Source organism: Triticum dicoccoides, chromosome 7B (genome assembly GCF_002162155.2).
Source record: "Triticum dicoccoides isolate Atlit2015 ecotype Zavitan chromosome 7B, WEW_v2.0, whole genome shotgun sequence".
Classification (NCBI taxonomy): Eukaryota; Viridiplantae; Streptophyta; class Magnoliopsida; order Poales; family Poaceae; genus Triticum; species Triticum dicoccoides.
The window spans coordinates 575,210,601-575,220,520 of record NC_041393.1 but is presented as its reverse complement, the minus strand read 5'-3'; the positions used below and the strand labels follow the sequence as shown (position 1 = coordinate 575,220,520).

Here is a 9,920-nt window from a genome sequence, read left to right as displayed (position 1 = left end):
TCCCCGTCGTGAACAGAGCGCATCCACGGACGTACTGTGCCCGGCCGACTCTGTTCGTTGCTCGTTGCTTCCTCCCTGTGCCCCGTTGGCTAGCTTTGCTCCGTGACTGCTGCCTCGATACGTCTCCATCGTATCTATAATTTTTGATTGTTTCATGCCAATATTATTCAACTTTTACACACTTTTGGCAACTTTTTATATGATTTATTTGGACTAACTTACTTATCTAGTGCCCAGTGCTAGTTCTTGTTTGTTGCATGTTTTTGTATCGCAGAAAATCCATATCAAACAAAGTCCAAACATGATGAAACTCTACGGAGAATTATTTTGGAATTTTTGTGAATTTTAGGAGGTGGAATCAACGTAAACGGAGGCCCGAGGCCACCACAACCCACCAGGGCGCGCCACCAGGCCCATGCGCACCCTGGTGTATCATTCCCTCCTCGAATGTCGGTTGGATCTATACTTCGGGTGCAAGGAATCTTATATCCAGAAAAAAACCGTGTAAAAAGGTCAGCACAATCGGAGTTATGGATCTCTGGGAATTTAAGAAACCATGAAGGGCCAGATTTGGGGAGCCCAAAAGAGAAGAGAACAGAGAGGAGATCCAATCTCGGAGGGGCTCCCGCCCCTCCGCCGCCATGGAGGCCATGGACCAGAGGGGGAACTCTCCTCCCATTTAGGGGGAGGCCAAGGAAGAAGAAGAAGAAGAAGGAGGGGGGCTCTCTCCCCCTCTCTCCCGGTGCCGCCGGAGTGCCGCCGGGGCTAGGATCATGATGGAGATCTTCATCAACAATCTTTCTACCGTCAACACCAATTCTCTCCCCCTCTATACAACGGTGTAACACCTCTTCTCCCCGCTATAATCTCTACTTAAACATGGTGCTCAACTGCATATATTATTTCCCAATGATCTATGGTTATCCTATGATGTTTGAGTAGATCCGTTTTTTCCTATGGGTTAATCATGATCTTGGTTGGTATGATTGTATATTTTATTCATGGTGTTGTCCTATGGTGCCCTCCGTCTCGCACAAACATGAGGGGCCCCTGCTGCAGGGTGTTGCAATATGTTCATGGTTTTCTTATTGTCTGTGTTGCGGGGGTGACAGCAGCCTAAACGCTGATAAGTGGGTTATGGCGTATGGGAGTAAAGAGGACTTGATACTTAATGCTATGGTTGGGTTTCACGACCTTAATGATCTTTAGTAGTTTAGGATGCTTGCTAGAGTTCCAATCATAAGTGCATATGATCCAAGTAGAGAAAGTATGTTAGCTCATGCCTCTTCCTCATATAAAATTACAAGAATGATTACCGGTACTTGTTATTGATTGCCTAGGGACAAATGACTTTGTTATTGACAAAAGCTATCACTTTTACTACCTTGAAATTTATCCATAGTTTTAGTCTCGCAAAGTACTCGTAGTTTTATTATTGCAAACTAGTTTCATACTTGTTCTAGGTAAAGCAAATGTCAAGTGTGCGTAGATTTGTATCGGTGGTCGATAGAACTTGAGGGAATATTTGTTCTGCCTTTAGCTCCTCACTGGGTTCGACACTCTTATTTATCGAAGAAGTCTACAAACGATCCCCTATACTTGTGGGTTATCAAGATCTTTTTCTGGCCCCGTTGTCGGGGAGCAATAGCGTGGGGTGAATATTCTCGTGTGTGCTTGTTTGCTTTATCACTAAGTAGTTTTTATTTCCTGCTCTAAGTTGTTCTCTATCTTTAGTTAGGGATATGGAACACAAAACACCGAAAAAATTAGTTGTACTTGCTACTCATGGAGATGGGGAACCTCCTAAAACCCTCGATGCTTGTTATGTGAAAAATATTATGCACTACTTTGATAATCCTGAGAAAACCCCATTCAACTTGATAATGGAAGTAACATTGGATCAACGTGAATACTTTATGGATTATCACTTGACTCATAAAGGGAAATTGTTATGGGATCAAATTCATATGTTGCATTGGTATGGTAGGCAATTATGCTTGAGATATGATTATACTTGTTGCTCTAGGATGAACACTCCACATCTTCCCTTTACATGCAAATTTAATGGCAATGAAACATTGGCTTCTTATGCCGATGGTATATATGATTATTATGATGTGGAATGAATAGAAGAATTTGTTGCTTTTAAGGGTGCTTATGAAATCGAATCTTTGTTTGAAAAGTACAAAGATTTTGATGATTCAGTTTATAGACCTGAAAATTTTGCTATCCTTAGATATTGCTATGATAACTGCAAATACAATTCCGATATTGATGCATTTATTGAGAAAATCTCCTCTGTCCAAGAGGAGACTAATATTTTGCAGGAGTCTACGGAAGAAGGAAGTGATGAAACTGTGAGCCATTGGATGAAAAAGATGATGAGGAGAATGAAGAACAAAAGGAGGAAGAGCGGATTAGCTACCTGTTCCCACCTTCTAATGAGAGTAACTCTTCAACTCATACATTGTTTAAGATCCCTTCGTTCTTATCGAAGGATGAATGCTATCGTAATTGCTATGATCATGTTGATTCGTTTGAAATATCCCTTTTTGATGATGCTTGCTATGCTTGTGGACAAGATGCCAATATGAATTATGCTATTGGAGATGAACTCGCTATTTTTCCTTATGTTAAACATGAAATTGTTGCTATTGCACCCACACATGATAGTCCTATTATCTTTTTGAATTCTCCAAACTACACTATATCGGAGAAGTTTGCTCTTATTAAGGATTATATTGATTGGTTGCCTTTTACTGTTGCACGTGATAATTTTGATGAATATAATATTGTCGGTGTACTAGAGTAGGGGTACCCTAGTATCCCGAACTTATGCACGGGCAGTCACAGCACCCCGCGGCAAGGCTTGCCGGGTAACCGCCAAGATCCTCCGTGGTTCTTGTGGAGCCATTCAAGAACAAAGTATTCACGCCAAGGAGATAAGGCCCCGACAAGAGGAGCTTGCCGGGAAGGCCAACCAAGGCATCTCAAGGAACTTGCCGCGACGCGCCACGCGTCCCGGCAAGGCCCGGCGAGCGACAAGCTTCCGGACGCGACAAGATGACGACCGCGGCAAGGCGCTTGCCGCGGCAGGCTATCACTCTGTACCTACGTTCCAGCACATCCACCCACGTGTCGCCTCGAGGCCTTTCCAGGCGCGCGTGGCGAGAGGCTGTGCAGCCAGCGGCGCGCGGTGGCAAGCGGCGCTGACAAGATTGCCATCATGGCGAGCGGTGGCGCCCCTGACGGTCCCTTTTTGCACTGTTTGGGAGACATAGACAGGCATTTAATGCCTTTGTCCCCTGCCGTCAGGGTTAGGTAGGATACACTGTACAGGTAGCTGTACCAACCACAATCCCTTTTCCATTTTTACCCTTGTCTACGTTGCCACCTGTCGGTGACCCCTTTAGCATATAAAAGGAGGCCCATGCGCAACGTAGAAGGGGTTTTCGGAAGGTTCGAAGCCAGAAAACACTCACGCTCGGTCTCGTTAGCAGCTAGAGTGTACTGTAGCACTCAGCGCTCCCGAGAAAGAACTGAATACACTCAGGCATGCAGCAGTAGGAGTATTATCTCTCCGGAGAGCTCCGAAGCTGGGTAAACTGCTCGTGTGCTTCGCCTCGATCTGCTCTTCGTGCGATCTCCGCCCCCCGCCGAACCGAAAGGGGCTCGGTCCGCCGGTCCCATAGGTGTTTGTGGATCATTCTCCCTGACAAATATGCATGTTCTTGCTTCTCCTACTTGCAATTATTATGAGAGAGGAACTACATCTCTACCTCTTTATGTTTCCAACATGATAAAATTGCAAGAAAATGCTTATGCTATGTATTGGCCTTTACTTGATGTGCACGAATTGTTCTTGTATGACATGCCGATGCATAGGAAGATAGCTAGACTTCGTCATTGCTTGATATATGTTGCTTTGTGCTCACTACTAAATGCCAAATCATCATTAATTAAAATTGGCTTTGATATACCTTGGGATCCGGGTGGATTCACTACTTGAGCACTTTATGCCTAGCTTAATGGCTTTAAAAAAAGCGCTGCCAGGGAGACAACCCGGAAGTTTTAGAGAGTCATTTATTTCTGTTGATTGCTTTTATAATGTTTAAAAACAAAAAAAATATAGATGTGAACTTAAAACTTTTCACAAAAGATAAGCGATTGAAAGGCGATGCATTGCGGAAGTGAGGGTCGACCTTGAACACTTGTGTTCATGCTCATGGAAACAATGTAGAATTATTCATGAAGATTCTCACAAAAATAATTATCCCCTTGTACAATTCTATTGTATTATAAAAATAATGTGCCAAGATTTGCCTTAAGGATGAGTAGATTGCTTGTTGGTATGTGCAGTGCAAAAACAGAAACTTTGGCTGTAGCGCGCGATTTTACGTTTTGTACTGGAATGTCAAACGGTTCTGCAACTTTTTGAACAGTCTTGCTATACAAATTGTTTATTTTTTCATAATTTATTCAGAATTTTTGGAGTACCAGAAGTATGGTAGATTTTCAGATTACTATAGATTGTCCTATTTAAGACAGATTCTGTTTTTGATGCATTGTTTTGCTTATTTTGATGAAACTATCGATTTTTATCGGTGGTATGAGCCATGCAAAATTTACATTACAGTAGATAAAATGCAAAAACAAAATATTAATTGGTTTGCAACAGTACTTAGAGTAGTGATTTGCTTTATTATACTAAGGGATCTTACTGACCTTTCTGTTGAGTTTTGTGTGGATGAAGTGATCAAAGACCGAGGAGGTCTCGATATGAGGAGAAGGAGGAGAGGCAAAAGCTCAAGCTTGGGGATGCCCAAGGCACCCCAAGTAAATATACAAGGAGACTCAAGCGTCTAAGCTTGGGGATACCCCAGAAGGCATCCCATCTTTCTTCAACATGTATATGTATGTTTTCGTCTTCGTTTCGTTCATGTGATATGTGCAAATCTTGGAGCGTATTTTGCATTTAGTTTTCACTTTTCTTTTATGAACCATGCTGGTATGAGATAGTCCATGGTTGATTTATAGAATGCTCATTGCACTTCACTTATATCTTTTGAGTATGGCTTTATAGAATGCGCCATGTGCTTCACTTATATCCTTTGAAGTGTGGATTGCCTGTTTCTCTTCACAGAGAAAACCGATGTTCGTAGAATGCTCTGTTGCTTCACTTATATTTGTTAGAGCATGATCTTTTGTAGAAATAATTAAACTCTCATGTTTCATTTATATCTATTTAGAGAGACAAATGGAATTTGTCATTTGCATGATTAGTCACAAAATCCTACATAAAACTTATGGATCACTGAATATGATATGTTTGATTCCTAGCAATAGTTTTGCGATATAGAGATGGAATATGTGGGAAGTACTAGTAAACGGTTGTGGTTAGTAAGAATATTGGTGTTAAGGTTTGTGATTCCCGAAGCATGCACGTATAGTCTCTCATTATGCTATGAAAGTTGGAGCACAATTTAACCTTGATTGTCTATCTTTGTGTGAAGGTCGGTGGCGTGCGATGGTTAACTCCTACCAACTTCCCCCCTAGGGGCATGCGTAGTAGTACTTTGCTTCGAGGGTTAATAAACTTTTGCAATAAGTATATGAGTTCTTTAAGACTAATGTGAGTCCATGGATCATACTCACTCTTACCTTTTCGCAATTTGCTAGCCTCTACGGTACCCTGCATTGCCCTTTCTCACCTCGAGAGTTGCTGCAAACTTCGCAAGTGCATTAAAACCCCGTGATATGATACACTCTATCACATATAAGCCTTATTATATCTTCCTCAAAACAGCCACCATACCTACCTATTATGGCTTTTCCATGGCCATTCCGACATATATGGCCATGCAACTTCCACCACTTATGTTTAATGACTTGAGCATTCATTGTCATATTACTTTGCATGATCATATAGCTGACATAGTAGTTGTGGCTCAGCCATCGTTCATCCTTTTTCATACATGTTATGCTAGATCATTGCACATCCTGGTACATTTCTAGAGGCATTCATATAGAGTTATATTTTGTTATAGGTATCGAGTTGTAATTTTTATTCCTTTTGAGTTATAAGTAAATAGAAGTGTGATGATCATCATTATTCATTTTTAGAGCAGTTCCCTAGTAAGAAAAAGAAAAAATAAACAAACAGAGAAGGGGCATTGTTAGTGAGTGCGGGCTTTTGGAGGCCGAGCATCAGGCAGGCCGGTATACTGGCCATTGGAATGGGCTTGGGATCTGGAATCCCGTCAGGCTGGTTGTCAGGCTCGTGTTGGCCTATGCATCCATATACGGTCCAGGATACACCTATAGGCGTACATGTCTAGCCCATTGGCCTGCTTCTATCCTTCTCCTTATCCTCGCCATGGGGTTGCGCACGTGAAGACTGCATCGTCTGCTACGAGTTCCTCTGTCTCTCTCTCTTCCATTATTACCATTGCACCGACCACCTCTCGTCTGCTCATGTCGCCGCCACACCCAACCTCCGCTCCAATGATGCGCCTGTGACCGAGGCGACGGCTGGAGTGCTTGTCCTCTTCCACTCCGGCGGCCAGATCAGTTCGAGTTTGGCCAACATGTGATCTGCTGAGGATGCGGTCCTCGTCCACGGATCTGGCCGTGAGAAATGATTTTTCTTCATTGTTTCTGCCGGTGAGGCTGGATCACGACCTGTACTTGTGCTTTTCTCCTAGCTTTTCATCTGTTCCAGATTTGCACGTTTTTGGTTATTTTTTGATTTTGTTCCTTTTATTCCTTTGGTACTGCTGATCTGGCTGGTTTCGCTGGGGTGCATGTGTGCATCAAAGCTACCAGAGGCAGTTGGTTTTGGTTGAGAGGGCGTGCTTTACAAGTGAATAATCTGAACGATGGCGCATCTTACTAATTTTTCTCTTAGCTATTTGGGTTAGTATCTGACCATAGCTAAGTCTAGTGAATATTCTTTTGGTCTTGGATTCTGAAATCCTGATGAACTATGTGCCACTGAATTTAGGATAAATTAGAGTTCAGATCAAACGCATACATTATGATTTAGAGTTCATGCTATTTGGGTTGACTTGGATTTGTAAACAGAGTTTTTCTAGTTGTTTGGCTCCAGGTTAGCAGAGAGATGATGCATGTGACAAGCGAGATTACTTATAATGGGCTGGATTTTTTTTACTGTTTTATGGGCAATTTATTGTATTGGTCGATTGTACTGTTGTTTGATTTCCTCTACACTTGTAGCAAGCAGCTTTTTTAGATCAAGGAAGTAGCAAGCAGCTTGGTTTTGGTTATGAATAATCTTTGGTACAAAAACTGATATGCGGTGTGCTTCTAGTGAAACAAAAAATGGTTTAGTGTTTGCGGGTTGGATTTTAGTCGCTGGTGTACTTGGGGAAAATCAGATTGTTTACTCACCTCCTGATTTTGTCAATGAGAGAATATGGAAGTAAATGGTTGGTCTGAGTTGAATTTTTGGATTGAAGGATTGTTTAGTACTATTTTTTGGTGTTGTCCTTGTGTGGGTTTGACACACCAGGAAGCAAGATTGTTTTGTTCCGTTTCAGCTTATTTAGCTGCAAGTTGATGGTTTAGGTGCTTAATTATCTTGTTTGGCATTGTGACTGCTGCATTATTTGTCGGTTAACAGATGTTGTTATTGATAGCTAGCTTGGTTATGTACAAGTTGTGATGCAGCTCATGCCCCTGGCAACCAAGGATCTTGCTGCGTGAAGAGCTTTTCCCTGTTCGTGTTGTTGCAGCACTTGTGTACAAGTGCTACTTCATGTAGCCTCAAATCGTTTAACTCTATTTTTATCTATTTTTATCAGGATGTGATGCGGATGTGAACCATGTACACCTATCTATCTTCTGATTGCATTAGAGGAGATAAGTTGACTGTCTAATGTAAGGTGTGCCGCATGTTTGGTCCTAACAAGTCTTAAAAGAAATGTTTACATTGTAAACGGTTTCATTATGCTCAAAATTGGCTAGTGAGAGCATTTGTTCATTTTCCAACTGCGACAATCTATGATATAAAATGGGAGAAATGTTAACGAGTATACAAAAGCCTCTGTAATTTTTTTGCGTTCAAACAAAAGCCTTTTCCAGCAATGATCTGAGAGGATGGAAAACTTTGTACATACTACAAGACGAAGAGATCCAAATGATGTTTGTGAGCTTAAGCAAGGCCGGCTAATGATAATCAAACTACCACGTCCTCTGGCCAACAAACGTCCACATCTACACGGTAGAACTAGTGGACAGTCAGGCAATGTCGGATTTCTGCTTTGTGCACAGCTGGAGCCGGTCAAGGGAGCTGGACAGTACATGTTTTGCACTCGCTGCACTGGCACATGGCTAGCCAGCTTCGAGTAGGGTAGGACAGTGGACAGGGAGCTATTGAGCTAGCAAGATTCCATGCCCAATGCTCCACCTTTCTTCCTGAATACACGCGCCTGCCACCAAGACAAGGGGACATGAGCCGAGAATACCGGACAAGCACGGATCCCTAGCGCACATGAACAGACAGGATAAAGTCCTGCCTGATGCTCGACCTCCATTTGCATTTTCCGCATTGTTAGTATCCTTTACCACACTTGTGCTTCAAAGTAGCTCCATGTTTTTCATATGGAGAGTCTCATATGTTGTCACTTTCATATGCTAGTGGGAATATTTCATTATAGGATTAGATGCACACCCACTTAGTTTTCATATGGAGCTTTCATACACTTATAGCTCTTAGTGCATTCGTTGCATGGCAATCCCTACTCCTCGCATTGATATCGATTGATGGGCATCTCCATAGCCTGTTGGTTAGCCGTGTCGATGTAAGACTTTCTTACTTTTTTGTTTCCTTTATATTTACCCCTATCATCATACTCTATTCTACCTGTAGTGCTATATCCATGGCTTGCGCTCATGTATTAGTGAGGGTTGAAAAAGATGAAGCGCGTTAAAAAGTATGAACCAATTGCTTGGCTGACACCGGGATAGTACATGATTTATACTTTGTGTTAGGAAGACAGAGCATGACAAGACTATATGATTTTGTAGGGATAGCTTTCTTTAGCATTGATATTTTGAAAGACATGATTGTTTATTGGGATGCCTGAGTATTGATCTCTTTATGTTAAATTATAGACTATTCCTTTGAATCACTCGTGTCTTAATATTCATGCCATGATTAGATATATGATCAAGTTCATGCTAGGTAGCATTCCACATCAAAAATTATCTTTTTTATCATTTACCTACTCGAGGACGAGCAGGAATTAAGCTTGGGGATACTGATACGTCTCCGTCGTATATATAATTTTTGATTGTTTCATGCCAATATTATTCAACTTTTACACACTTTTGGCAACTTTTTATATGATTTATTTGAACTAACTTACTTATCTAGTTCCCAGTGCCAGTTCCTGTTTGTTGCATGTTTTTGTATCACAGAAAATCCATATCAAACGAAGTCCAAACGTGATGAAACTCTACGGAGAATTATTTTGGAATATTTGTGAATTTTAGGAGATGGAATCAACGTAAACGGATGTCCGAGACCACCACAACCCACCAGGGCATGCCACTAGGCCTAGGAGCGCCCTGGTGTATCGTGCCCTCCTCGAATGTCAGTTGGAGCTATACTTCGGGCGCAAGGAAGCTTATATCTGGAAAAAAAATTGTAAAAAGATCAGTGCAATCAGAGTTATGGATCTCCGGGAATTTAAGAAACCGTGAAGGGCCACATCTGGGGAGGGTAAAACAGAAGAGAACAGAGAGGGAGATCCAATCTCGGAGGGGCTCCTGCCCCTCCGCCACCATGGAGGCCATGGACCAGAGGGGGAACTCTCCTCCCATCTAGGGGGGAGGCCAAGGAAGAATAAGAAGGCGGGGGGCTCGCTCCCCCTCTCTTCTAGTGGCGCCGGAGTGCC

At 42.2% G+C, this 9,920-nt stretch overlaps 1 long non-coding RNA gene across 1 annotated transcript; it reads left to right on the top strand.

The window, feature by feature from the left end:
- The first annotated feature begins 6,360 nt into the window (after positions 1–6,360).
- Positions 6,361–7,958, top strand: LOC119340206. The gene is made up of 2 exons (XR_005164446.1): positions 6,361–6,663; positions 7,679–7,958. It is a non-coding gene; the product is annotated as an uncharacterized LOC119340206 (long non-coding RNA).
- The last annotated feature ends 1,962 nt before the right edge of the window (positions 7,959–9,920 follow it).